This window comes from Pelodiscus sinensis, chromosome 9, assembly GCF_049634645.1.
Source record: "Pelodiscus sinensis isolate JC-2024 chromosome 9, ASM4963464v1, whole genome shotgun sequence".
Classification (NCBI taxonomy): Eukaryota; Metazoa; Chordata; order Testudines; family Trionychidae; genus Pelodiscus; species Pelodiscus sinensis.
In genome coordinates, this window is record NC_134719.1 from 1,116,067 (window position 1) to 1,128,693 (window position 12,627).

The following is a 12,627-nucleotide window of genomic DNA, read 5'->3' on the forward strand; positions in this document are numbered from 1 at the left end:
GCCCCCCTCCTCTCCCCCAGCTTCAGAAGAACCAGAAGTTCTCCCTTCTCTGCCTAGCAGCCTTTTATGGCCCTGAAAGCTCTTAGCAGCTCCCCTCTGGCAGACTCCCTTCCAATCTTCCCTCAGAGGCTCATGCTTTCTACGCCCGCCCGGCACAGTCAGTTTCTCTTGCATTTTTCTGCATTCCCTGTCTCCCATTTGTATGAGCCCGCCTCCCTTCCCGCCCACAGGGCACAATGCTCCAGCTAGGCCGAATCCTCACCCTGTAGAGCGGAAGAAGAATTACTTTTCGGCTACGTCTACACGGGCATGATTTTCCGGAAATGCTTAAAACGGAACAGTTTTCCGTTATAATTATTTCCGGGAAAAGCGCGTCTACATTGGCAGGATGCTTTTCCGGAAAAGCGTCCGTGCCAATGTAGACGCGCTTTTCCGCCAAAAAGCCCCGATGGTCATTTTCGCGATCGGGGCTTTTTTGCGGAAAAGAAATCTGTGCTGTCAACACTGGCCCTTTTCCGGAACAGTTTTCCGGAAAAGGACTTTTGCCCGAACGGGAGCAGCATAGTTTTTCCGGAAAAGCACTGACGATTTTACAGTAGATCGTCAGCGCTTTTCCGGAAATTCAAGGGGCCAGTGTAGACAGCTGGCAAGTTATTCCGGAAAAGCGGCTGATTTTCCGGAATAAGTGGCCAGTGTAGACGCAGCCTTCCTGTCTTGCGCACGACGCTGCTGCCGCCGCTAGCCCGCCCCAGAACGACGTTCGCTGCTCCGGCAACCGTCTTACTCTCCCGACTCCCGTTTACCTCGCGGTCCTCTGTGACAGCCAGCCTCTCCCTGGCCCTCTCCCCTGCTGCGCCGATTCTTGTCCGCGGTGTTCCTTCCTAGACAGCCGTTTCCCATTTTCTCTCTCTCTCTCCCCCCCCCTCCCTCTCTGCCACCGTGCACGCCGGCGCAAGCAACGGATCGATCGTTCGTAAGCGGAGTACTTTGCATTCGGCCTCATTGAACTTCATCCTAGTCTCTCCAAACCATTTCTCCGCTTTGTCCAGATCATTTCGAATTGCGAGGATCCCGTCCTCCACGGCACCTGCAACCCCCTCCCAGCTCGGGGTCCTCCGCAGTCTTGATAAGCGTACTCTCTACGCCGCCCATCCGAATGGCCGAGGAAGGGAACCGGGCCCGCAAGGCATCCCTGCCGGACCCCCGCTCGTTACGCCCTTCCGGCGAGGCTGGGCACTACGGCGATAACTATTCCCCGGGAACGGTATCCCTGACCCTTTAGCAGCCCCCTGACGGTAGGTCCGTCCGGCTTGCGTTTGGCTAGCGAGCGCGTTCGTGCGCAAGTCACGCGAGACGGTACCCACAGCTTTCCCGAAGACAGCCCGGCTTGCGTTTGGCTAGCGAGCGCGTTCGTGCGCAAGTCACGCGAGACGGTACCCACAGCTTTCCTGAAGACAGCAGATATACCCTTTCGATAGGTTGTCCCTTCCCCCTCTTCGGGAATCTCTTCCGCCTGCCGCGAGTTTTCTGAAATAATCCTCCATGTCTCAGGTGTCACCCCAGTCAGCTCCTTGAGTACGGAGGGGGGTGGGGGGGAAGGGGGGGAAGAGGCATTTCATCGCACTGCCTCGGTATCTCGGCCTTCGCAACATCCTCCGGCCTAGGCCCCAACTCCGTGGCTGCCGGGAAACAGATTGCAGGGTGTTTAAGCACCCTGCGACAACCAGCTCGCCCTGTCCCCTCCCGCCCCTCGGAGTGTTGCGAGTTCCCTTCGTAGCTCTTCGCTGCCCGCTTCGGACGAAAGTATCAGGCGGCCTTTTTGCACCGTCCGCAGCGTTTGCCGCCTCACCCTTTCCCCAGAACACTGACGAACACGTTCCACGGTGCAGACGAAATAAGCTCTTTCGAAAGAAGCAGCGCCGTTGGCGCGGCTCAAACGGCGTAGCTTATTTCGAGCCGCGGCTGCGGCGTAGACGCGCCCAACCGGACCGGGAAGGTCGGCCTACGGTCCGCGAAATGCAGTCCTGCCACGTAAGCCGATCCCACGGCTACGCGTTTTGCGTTTCTCTTTCCCGTGCCATCAAGTCCGTTCGACGCTGAACGCCTCTGAAGGAACGGGCCTTCCGTTCTACCTGCGGGCCGAGAGTCACATCTGGATGCGGATGCGGATGCGGATGGGGGAGGGCGGGGGCCGCACCTCCCTGACACCTGGCGACCTGAATGGTGTTTCTCTGTTGCTTCCCAAAGCTCCGCTAATTGCACCTCGGCCTGGGAGCCTCTTCCTGCTCTTCAGCGTGGTTCTCCGCCCAAGGCCCCCGCCAGGCAGCGGCGGATATAGGGCAGGGCGAGCGGGGCGGCTGCTTCAATAGGCCCCGCGCCAGCGCCAGGGGCGGACTGGCCCGGCGGGATACCGGGAATTTCCCGGTGGGCCGTCCGCCGAAGGACCGGCGGGCGGCTGCTGGAGGAGGAGAAGGAGATTGGGGGGGGAGGGAGGACTGTGACGGGGCGCCGCAGCCCCGCCCTTGAAATTCCCCGGCGCCGGCCAGCACGGCCCACGTGGGGCCGAGGGAGCGCATGCGCGGCGTGACCTCACGGCCCGGGACTTTAAAACCGCGCGGCCCAGCGTTGCACCTCTCTGATTTCTTACAGTAGGAAGTCAGTGCTTTTGCGGAAATTCAAGCGGCCAGTGTAGACGGCAGCTGGCAAGTTTTTCCGGAAAAGCGGCTGTTTTTCCGGAAAACGTGGCCAGTCTACACACAGCCCGTGAGGAGTGGGCACAGGGGTGGGATGACCCCTTTTTTCTATGTTTTCTCCAAAGGCCCCCCCGCAGAACTCTCATCCGCCCCTGCTGCCAGGGAGGGAAGCCTCAGCAGCCCCATTTTGCCAAAGGGAGAAGGGAGGCCCGGAAGAGGTGGGGTGACGTGCCCGGGGTTAGCCAGGAGGGCTGGAGGTGTGGGGCGTGTGCGCGTGTGCGGGAGGGGGAGCGGAAAGGGCGGATGCTTCTCCTAGTGGGAGGGGGGAAGATTCCTGTGCCTCCCCGGAGGGCTCCTGCCTTCTCCCCCCCCCCACCCCACCCCACCCCCGCTTCCTTCTTGCCCCCCCGTGTGCTCCGGATGCGCCCGGCTCCGGAGGGCGACGGGCCCGGCTGGGCCGGCGTGTCGGGGGATGGGGGGGAGAGCGGAAGCCGCACGGAGCCGGTGCCTCCCGAGTGGCGGCCCCCGCCCGAGCCAGCCCCTGCCGGGTGTGCGGGCCGCAGCCGGGGAGAGCGCCGGCGGGGTCGGGAGTCGGGAGTCGGGGTGCAGCAGCGCCGCCGGGCTCCTCGCCGCCGAAGCGGGGCTCAGGCCGGAGAGGGGAGAGAGCGCGAGAGAGCGGGCGGGGGCGTGTCCCGGGCGGAGGGGCGGAGCGGCGTGAGCACGTATGCAGATGCGGGCGCGAGCGGAGGCTTGTGGGAGCGGGAGCGGGCTGGCGAGCGGGGCCCGCCTTGGGCGAGCGGGGCTCGGTTGTGGGTGTCGGGGGCGGCTTGGGGGCGGGTGCGGGCGGTAGGGGAGCGTTTGGGGCGCGGCGGTGCGGGTGCGCGAGGCGGCGTCCCCCGTGATGTGAGAGGGTTTGGGCGGTGGGGGGCAGGCGGTGGTTGTGCGGGTGGAACTCATACTTACCTGGCAGGGGAGATACCATGATCACGAAGGTGGTTTTCCCAGGGTGAGGCTCATCCATTGCACTGCGGGTGTGCTGACCCCTGCGATTTCCCCAAATGCGGGAAACTCGACTGCATAATTTGTGGTAGTGGGGGACTGCGTTCGCGCTTTCCCCTGGCGCTCTCTGTGAAGAATAGACCGAGTGACGGGCGAACGGAGAGGGAAGGTTGGTGCTTGTGTCCTCGCTCTGCGGCGAACTTCGCTCGCTTTCCGCCTTTCTTTTTCTCCGCTCTCGGAGCCTGCTCCGCGCTCCGGCGTGGCCAGGCCCGGGGTGGGCTCTTTTCTCTGCTTCTTCCGTCATCTCCCGGGAAGCGCGTCGCTTTCCTAGGCCATTGGTGCCCCTCTTCAGCCACCCTGCTCGCTCGCTCGCTCGCCTTACAGGAAGTTTCCCCTAACGGCCGGCCGGCCCTCGCTGCACCTGCACCTGCACCTGCACCTACAGCTGCAGCCCCAGCCCCAGCCCCAGCCCCAGCCCCTTGCTTCTCGTCCTGGAGCCCCCCTCCTCTCCCCCAGCTTCAGAAGAACCAGAAGTTCTCCCTTCTCTGCCTAGCAGCCTTTTATGGCCCTGAAAGCTCTTAGCAGCTCCCCTCTGGCAGACTCCCTTCCAATCTTCCCTCAGAGGCTCATGCTTTCTACGCCCGCCCGGCACAGTCAGTTTCTCTTGCATTTTTCTGCATTCCCTGTCTCCCATTTGTATGAGCCCGCCTCCCTTCCCGCCCACAGGGCACAATGCTCCAGCTAGGCCGAATCCTCACCCTGTAGAGCGGAAGAAGAATTACTTTTCGGCTACGTCTACACGGGCATGATTTTCCGGAAATGCTTAAAACGGAACAGTTTTCCGTTATAATTATTTCCGGGAAAAGCGCGTCTACATTGGCAGGATGCTTTTCCGGAAAAGCGTCCGTGCCAATGTAGACGCGCTTTTCCGCCAAAAAGCCCCGATGGTCATTTTCGCGATCGGGGCTTTTTTGCGGAAAAGAAATCTGTGCTGTCAACACTGGCCCTTTTCCGGAACAGTTTTCCGGAAAAGGACTTTTGCCCGAACGGGAGCAGCATAGTTTTTCCGGAAAAGCACTGACGATTTTACAGTAGATCGTCAGCGCTTTTCCGGAAATTCAAGGGGCCAGTGTAGACAGCTGGCAAGTTATTCCGGAAAAGCGGCTGATTTTCCGGAATAAGTGGCCAGTGTAGACGCAGCCTTCCTGTCTTGCGCACGACGCTGCTGCCGCCGCTAGCCCGCCCCAGAACGACGTTCGCTGCTCCGGCAACCGTCTTACTCTCCCGACTCCCGTTTACCTCGCGGTCCTCTGTGACAGCCAGCCTCTCCCTGGCCCTCTCCCCTGCTGCGCCGATTCTTGTCCGCGGTGTTCCTTCCTAGACAGCCGTTTCCCATTTTCTCTCTCTCTCTCCCCCCCCCCCCTCCCTCTCTGCCACCGTGCACGCCGGCGCAAGCAACGGATCGATCGTTCGTAAGCGGAGTACTTTGCATTCGGCCTCATTGAACTTCATCCTAGTCTCTCCAAACCATTTCTCCGCTTTGTCCAGATCATTTCGAATTGCGAGGATCCCGTCCTCCACGGCACCTGCAACCCCCTCCCAGCTCGGGGTCCTCCGCAGTCTTGATAAGCGTACTCTCTACGCCGCCCATCCGAATGGCCGAGGAAGGGAACCGGGCCCGCAAGGCATCCCTGCCGGACCCCCGCTCGTTACGCCCTTCCGGCGAGGCTGGGCACTACGGCGATAACTATTCCCCGGGAACGGTATCCCTGACCCTTTAGCAGCCCCCTGACGGTAGGTCCGTCCGGCTTGCGTTTGGCTAGCGAGCGCGTTCGTGCGCAAGTCACGCGAGACGGTACCCACAGCTTTCCCAAAGACAGCCCGGCTTGCGTTTGGCTAGCGAGCGCGTTCGTGCGCAAGTCACGCGAGACGGTACCCACAGCTTTCCCGAAGACAGCCCGGCTTGCGTTTGGCTAGCGAGCGCGTTCGTGCGCAAGTCACGCGAGACGGTACCCACAGCTTTCCTGAAGACAGCAGATATACCCTTTCGATAGGTTGTCCCTTCCCCCTCTTCGGGAATCTCTTCCGCCTGCCGCGAGTTTTCTGAAATAATCCTCCATGTCTCAGGTGTCAGCCCAGTCAGCTCCTTGAGTACGGAGGGGGGTGGGGGGGAAGGGGGGGAAGAGGCATTTCATCGCACTGCCTCGGTATCTCGGCCTTCGCAACATCCTCCGGCCTAGGCCCCAACTCCGTGGCTGCCGGGAAACAGATTGCAGGGTGTTTAAGCACCCTGCGACAACCAGCTCGCCCTGTCCCTTCCCGCCCCTCGGAGTGTTGCGAGTTCCCTTCGTAGCTCTTCGCTGCCCGCTTCGGACGAAAGTATCAGGCGGCCTTTTTGCACCGTCCGCAGCGTTTGCCGCCTCACCCTTTCCCCAGAACACTGACGAACACGTTCCACGGTGCAGACGAAATAAGCTCTTTCGAAAGAAGCAGCGCCGTTGGCGCGGCTCAAACGGCGTAGCTTATTTCGAGCCGCGGCTGCGGCGTAGACGCGCCCAACCGGACCGGGAAGGTCGGCCTACGGTCCGCGAAATGCAGTCCTGCCACGTAAGCCGATCCCACGGCTACGCGTTTTGCGTTTCTCTTTCCCGTGCCATCAAGTCCGTTCGACGCTGAACGCCTCTGAAGGAACGGGCCTTCCGTTCTACCTGCGGGCCGAGAGTCACATCTGGATGCGGATGCGGATGCGGATGGGGGAGGGCGGGGGCCGCACCTCCCTGACACCTGGCGACCTGAATGGTGTTTCTCTGTTGCTTCCCAAAGCTCCGCTAATTGCACCTCGGCCTGGGAGCCTCTTCCTGCTCTTCAGCGTGGTTCTCCGCCCAAGGCCCCCGCCAGGCAGCGGCGGATATAGGGCAGGGCGAGCGGGGCGGCTGCTTCAATAGGCCCCGCGCCAGCGCCAGGGGCGGACTGGCCCGGCGGGATACCGGGAATTTCCCGGTGGGCCGTCCGCCGAAGGACCGGCGGGCGGCTGCTGGAGGAGGAGAAGGAGATTGGGGGGGGAGGGAGGACTGTGACGGGGCGCCGCAGCCCCGCCCTTGAAATTCCCCGGCGCCGGCCAGCACGGCCCACGTGGGGCCGAGGGAGCGCATGCGCGGCGTGACCTCACGGCCCGGGACTTTAAAACCGCGCGGCCCAGCGTTGCACCTCTCTGATTTCTTACAGTAGGAAGTCAGTGCTTTTGCGGAAATTCAAGCGGCCAGTGTAGACGGCAGCTGGCAAGTTTTTCCGGAAAAGCGGCTGTTTTTCCGGAAAACGTGGCCAGTCTACACACAGCCCGTGAGGAGTGGGCACAGGGGTGGGATGACCCCTTTTTTCTATGTTTTCTCCAAAGGCCCCCCCGCAGAACTCTCATCCGCCCCTGCTGCCAGGGAGGGAAGCCTCAGCAGCCCCATTTTGCCAAAGGGAGAAGGGAGGCCCGGAAGAGGTGGGGTGACGTGCCCGGGGTTAGCCAGGAGGGCTGGAGGTGTGGGGCGTGTGCGCGTGTGCGGGAGGGGGAGCGGAAAGGGCGTATGCTTCTCCTAGTGGGAGGGGGGAAGATTCCTGTGCCTCCCCGGAGGGCTCCTGCCTTCTCCCCCCCCCCCACCCCACCCCACCCCCGCTTCCTTCTTGCCCCCCCGTGTGCTCCGGATGCGCCCGGCTCCGGAGGGCGACGGGCCCGGCTGGGCCGGCGTGTCGGGGGATGGGGGGGAGAGCGGAAGCCGCACGGAGCCGGTGCCTCCCGAGTGGCGGCCCCCGCCCGAGCCAGCCCCTGCCGGGTGTGCGGGCCGCAGCCGGGGAGAGCGCCGGCGGGGTCGGGAGTCGGGAGTCGGGGTGCAGCAGCGCCGCCGGGCTCCTCGCCGCCGAAGCGGGGCTCAGGCCGGAGAGGGGAGAGAGCGCGAGAGAGCGGGCGGGGGCGTGTCCCGGGCGGAGGGGCGGAGCGGCGTGAGCACGTATGCAGATGCGGGCGCGAGCGGAGGCTTGTGGGAGCGGGAGCGGGCTGGCGAGCGGGGCCCGCCTTGGGCGAGCGGGGCTCGGTTGTGGGTGTCGGGGGCGGCTTGGGGGCGGGTGCGGGCGGTAGGGGAGCGTTTGGGGCGCGGCGGTGCGGGTGCGCGAGGCGGCGTCCCCCGTGATGTGAGAGGGTTTGGGCGGTGGGGGGCAGGCGGTGGTTGTGCGGGTGGAACTCATACTTACCTGGCAGGGGAGATACCATGATCACGAAGGTGGTTTTCCCAGGGTGAGGCTCATCCATTGCACTGCGGGTGTGCTGACCCCTGCGATTTCCCCAAATGCGGGAAACTCGACTGCATAATTTGTGGTAGTGGGGGACTGCGTTCGCGCTTTCCCCTGGCGCTCTCTGTGAAGAATAGACCGAGTGACGGGCGAACGGAGAGGGGACGTTGGTGCTTGTGTCCTCGCTCTGCGGCGAACTTCGCTCGCTTTCCGCCTTTCTTTTTTCTCCGCTCTCGGAGCCTGCTCCGCGCTCCGGCGTGGCCAGGCCCGGGGTGGGCTCTTTTCTCTGCTTCTTCCGTCATCTCCCGGGAAGCGCGTCGCTTTCCTAGGCCATTGGTGCCCCTCTTCAGCCACCCTGCTCGCTCGCTCGCTCGCTCGCCTTACAGGAAGTTTCCCCTAACGGCCGGCCGGCCCTCGCTGCACCTGCACCTGCACCTGCACCTACAGCTGCAGCCCCAGCCCCAGCCCCAGCCCCAGCCCCAGCCCCTTGCTTCTCGTCCTGGAGCCCCCCTCCTCTCCCCCAGCTTCAGAAGAACCAGAAGTTCTCCCTTCTCTGCCTAGCAGCCTTTTATGGCCCTGAAAGCTCTTAGCAGCTCCCCTCTGGCAGACTCCCTTCCAATCTTCCCTCAGAGGCTCATGCTTTCTACGCCCGCCCGGCACAGTCAGTTTCTCTTGCATTTTTCTGCATTCCCTGTCTCCCATTTGTATGAGCCCGCCTCCCTTCCCGCCCACAGGGCACAATGCTCCAGCTAGGCCGAATCCTCACCCTGTAGAGCGGAAGAAGAATTACTTTTCGGCTACGTCTACACGGGCATGATTTTCCGGAAATGCTTAAAACGGAACAGTTTTCCGTTATAATTATTTCCGGGAAAAGCGCGTCTACATTGGCAGGATGCTTTTCCGGAAAAGCGTCCGTGCCAATGTAGACGCGCTTTTCCGCCAAAAAGCCCCGATGGTCATTTTCGCGATCGGGGCTTTTTTGCGGAAAAGAAATCTGTGCTGTCAACACTGGCCCTTTTCCGGAACAGTTTTCCGGAAAAGGACTTTTGCCCGAACGGGAGCAGCATAGTTTTTCCGGAAAAGCACTGACGATTTTACAGTAGATCGTCAGCGCTTTTCCGGAAATTCAAGGGGCCAGTGTAGACAGCTGGCAAGTTATTCCGGAAAAGCGGCTGATTTTCCGGAATAAGTGGCCAGTGTAGACGCAGCCTTCCTGTCTTGCGCACGACGCTGCTGCCGCCGCTAGCCCGCCCCAGAACGACGTTCGCTGCTCCGGCAACCGTCTTACTCTCCCGACTCCCGTTTACCTCGCGGTCCTCTGTGACAGCCAGCCTCTCCCTGGCCCTCTCCCCTGCTGCGCCGATTCTTGTCCGCGGTGTTCCTTCCTAGACAGCCGTTTCCCATTTTCTCTCTCTCTCTCCCCCCCCCTCCCTCTCTGCCACCGTGCACGCCGGCGCAAGCAACGGATCGATCGTTCGTAAGCGGAGTACTTTGCATTCGGCCTCATTGAACTTCATCCTAGTCTCTCCAAACCATTTCTCCGCTTTGTCCAGATCATTTCGAATTGCGAGGATCCCGTCCTCCACGGCACCTGCAACCCCCTCCCAGCTCGGGGTCCTCCGCAGTCTTGATAAGCGTACTCTCTACGCCGCCCATCCGAATGGCCGAGGAAGGGAACCGGGCCCGCAAGGCATCCCTGCCGGACCCCCGCTCGTTACGCCCTTCCGGCGAGGCTGGGCACTACGGCGATAACTATTCCCCGGGAACGGTATCCCTGACCCTTTAGCAGCCCCCTGACGGTAGGTCCGTCCGGCTTGCGTTTGGCTAGCGAGCGCGTTCGTGCGCAAGTCACGCGAGACGGTACCCACAGCTTTCCCGAAGACAGCCCGGCTTGCGTTTGGCTAGCGAGCGCGTTCGTGCGCAAGTCACGCGAGACGGTACCCACAGCTTTCCTGAAGACAGCAGATATACCCTTTCGATAGGTTGTCCCTTCCCCCTCTTCGGGAATCTCTTCCGCCTGCCGCGAGTTTTCTGAAATAATCCTCCATGTCTCAGGTGTCACCCCAGTCAGCTCCTTGAGTACGGAGGGGGGTGGGGGGGAAGGGGGGGAAGAGGCATTTCATCGCACTGCCTCGGTATCTCGGCCTTCGCAACATCCTCCGGCCTAGGCCCCAACTCCGTGGCTGCCGGGAAACAGATTGCAGGGTGTTTAAGCACCCTGCGACAACCAGCTCGCCCTGTCCCTTCCCGCCCCTCGGAGTGTTGCGAGTTCCCTTCGTAGCTCTTCGCTGCCCGCTTCGGACGAAAGTATCAGGCGGCCTTTTTGCACCGTCCGCAGCGTTTGCCGCCTCACCCTTTCCCCAGAACACTGACGAACACGTTCCACGGTGCAGACGAAATAAGCTCTTTCGAAAGAAGCAGCGCCGTTGGCGCGGCTCAAACGGCGTAGCTTATTTCGAGCCGCGGCTGCGGCGTAGACGCGCCCAACCGGACCGGGAAGGTCGGCCTACGGTCCGCGAAATGCAGTCCTGCCACGTAAGCCGATCCCACGGCTACGCGTTTTGCGTTTCTCTTTCCCGTGCCATCAAGTCCGTTCGACGCTGAACGCCTCTGAAGGAACGGGCCTTCCGTTCTACCTGCGGGCCGAGAGTCACATCTGGATGCGGATGCGGATGCGGATGGGGGAGGGCGGGGGCCGCACCTCCCTGACACCTGGCGACCTGAATGGTGTTTCTCTGTTGCTTCCCAAAGCTCCGCTAATTGCACCTCGGCCTGGGAGCCTCTTCCTGCTCTTCAGCGTGGTTCTCCGCCCAAGGCCCCCGCCAGGCAGCGGCGGATATAGGGCAGGGCGAGCGGGGCGGCTGCTTCAATAGGCCCCGCGCCAGCGCCAGGGGCGGACTGGCCCGGCGGGATACCGGGAATTTCCCGGTGGGCCGTCCGCCGAAGGACCGGCGGGCGGCTGCTGGAGGAGGAGAAGGAGATTGGGGGGGGAGGGAGGACTGTGACGGGGTGCCGCAGCCCCGCCCTTGAAATTCCCCGGCGCCGGCCAGCACGGCCCACGTGGGGCCGAGGGAGCGCATGCGCGGCGTGACCTCACGGCCCGGGACTTTAAAACCGCGCGGCCCAGCGTTGCACCTCTCTGATTTCTTACAGTAGGAAGTCAGTGCTTTTGCGGAAATTCAAGCGGCCAGTGTAGACGGCAGCTGGCAAGTTTTTCCGGAAAAGCGGCTGTTTTTCCGGAAAACGTGGCCAGTCTACACACAGCCCGTGAGGAGTGGGCACAGGGGTGGGATGACCCCTTTTTTCTATGTTTTCTCCAAAGGCCCCCCCGCAGAACTCTCATCCGCCCCTGCTGCCAGGGAGGGAAGCCTCAGCAGCCCCATTTTGCCAAAGGGAGAAGGGAGGCCCGGAAGAGGTGGGGTGACGTGCCCGGGGTTAGCCAGGAGGGCTGGAGGTGTGGGGCGTGTGCGCGTGTGCGGGAGGGGGAGCGGAAAGGGCGGATGCTTCTCCTAGTGGGAGGGGGGAAGATTCCTGTGCCTCCCCGGAGGGCTCCTGCCTTCTCCCCCCCCCCCCACCCCACCCCACCCCCGCTTCCTTCTTGCCCCCCCGTGTGCTCCGGATGCGCCCGGCTCCGGAGGGCGACGGGCCCGGCTGGGCCGGCGTGTCGGGGGATGGGGGGGAGAGCGGAAGCCGCACGGAGCCGGTGCCTCCCGAGTGGCGGCCCCCGCCCGAGCCAGCCCCTGCCGGGTGTGCGGGCCGCAGCCGGGGAGAGCGCCGGCGGGGTCGGGAGTCGGGAGTCGGGGTGCAGCAGCGCCGCCGGGCTCCTCGCCGCCGAAGCGGGGCTCAGGCCGGAGAGGGGAGAGAGCGCGAGAGAGCGGGCGGGGGCGTGTCCCGGGCGGAGGGGCGGAGCGGCGTGAGCACGTATGCAGATGCGGGCGCGAGCGGAGGCTTGTGGGAGCGGGAGCGGGCTGGCGAGCGGGGCCCGCCTTGGGCGAGCGGGGCTCGGTTGTGGGTGTCGGGGGCGGCTTGGGGGCGGGTGCGGGCGGTAGGGGAGCGTTTGGGGCGCGGCGGTGCGGGTGCGCGAGGCGGCGTCCCCCGTGATGTGAGAGGGTTTGGGCGGTGGGGGGCAGGCGGTGGTTGTGCGGGTGGAACTCATACTTACCTGGCAGGGGAGATACCATGATCACGAAGGTGGTTTTCCCAGGGTGAGGCTCATCCATTGCACTGCGGGTGTGCTGACCCCTGCGATTTCCCCAAATGCGGGAAACTCGACTGCATAATTTGTGGTAGTGGGGGACTGCGTTCGCGCTTTCCCCTGGCGCTCTCTGTGAAGAATAGACCGAGTGACGGGCGAACGGAGAGGGAAGGTTGGTGCTTGTGTCCTCGCTCTGCGGCGAACTTCGCTCGCTTTCCGCCTTTCTTTTTTCTCCGCTCTCGGAGCCTGCTCCGCGCTCCGGCGTGGCCAGGCCCGGGGTGGGCTCTTTTCTCTGCTTCTTCCGTCATCTCCCGGGAAGCGCGTCGCTTTCCTAGGCCATTGGTGCCCCTCTTCAGCCACCCTGCTCGCTCGCTCGCTCGCTCGCCTTACAGGAAGTTTCCCCTAACGGCCGGCCGGCCCTCGCTGCACCTGCACCTGCACCTGCACCTACAGCTGCAGCCCCAGCCC

General features: G+C 63.3%; 3 non-coding genes across 3 annotated transcripts; all 3 read left to right on the forward strand.

Annotated features, from left to right (window-relative positions):
- Positions 1 to 3,648: 3,648 nt before the first annotated feature.
- LOC142830711 (U1 spliceosomal RNA) lies at positions 3,649 to 3,812 on the forward strand. Its single transcript, XR_012906153.1, has one exon. It is a non-coding gene; the product is annotated as a U1 spliceosomal RNA (small nuclear RNA).
- A 4,105-nt stretch (positions 3,813 to 7,917) lies between these two features.
- Positions 7,918 to 8,081, forward strand: LOC142830695 (U1 spliceosomal RNA). Its single transcript, XR_012906137.1, has one exon. It is a non-coding gene; the product is annotated as a U1 spliceosomal RNA (small nuclear RNA).
- Positions 8,082 to 12,118: 4,037 nt separating this feature from the next.
- Positions 12,119 to 12,282, forward strand: LOC142830696 (U1 spliceosomal RNA). Its single transcript, XR_012906138.1, has one exon. It is a non-coding gene; the product is annotated as a U1 spliceosomal RNA (small nuclear RNA).
- Positions 12,283 to 12,627: the final 345 nt, after the last annotated feature.